The sequence below is a fragment of the Caretta caretta genome, chromosome 24 (assembly GCF_965140235.1).
Source record: "Caretta caretta isolate rCarCar2 chromosome 24, rCarCar1.hap1, whole genome shotgun sequence".
NCBI classification, from domain to species: Eukaryota; Metazoa; Chordata; order Testudines; family Cheloniidae; genus Caretta; species Caretta caretta.
The window spans coordinates 7,866,709-7,867,269 of NC_134229.1; positions in this window are offsets into that span (position 1 = coordinate 7,866,709).

The window sequence follows — 561 nt, forward strand, 5'->3', positions numbered from 1 at the left end:
AGAGAGGTTTCAGAGTAGCAGCCGGGTTAGTCTGCATTCGCAAAAATGAAAGGAGGACTTGTGGCACCTTAGAGACTAACCAATTTATTTGAGCATAAGCTTTCGTGAGCTACAGCCCACTTCATCAGAGGCATTCAGTGGAAAATACAGTGGGGAGATTTATATACACAGAGAACATGAAACAATGGGTGTTACCATACACACTGTAACGAGAGTGATCAGGTAAGGTGAGCTATTCCCAAAGAGACAGTCTCTGCCCACATACAGCCTTCTTTTGCCATCAGTTCTGAGGATGTGGGGCTTGACTTGCAGAGGGCAGCTGGAAATCAGAGCCCAAGTTGAGCTCCCCCCTACAAAAAGCAAGTTCACCCCAAATCACTTGGGAAACATTTGGGCCCAAAATCTTCATGTAAATGACCCCCCCCCCGCTGACATCCCGAAAGCCGTAAATCAGACTGATCATCAAAGGGTTATTTTAATTTGTTCCAGATCTCTCTCTCTCTCCCCCTCTCGCTACCCCCGAAATCCATCCAGCAAGTTGTAGCAGCTTAGAAGTTAGGA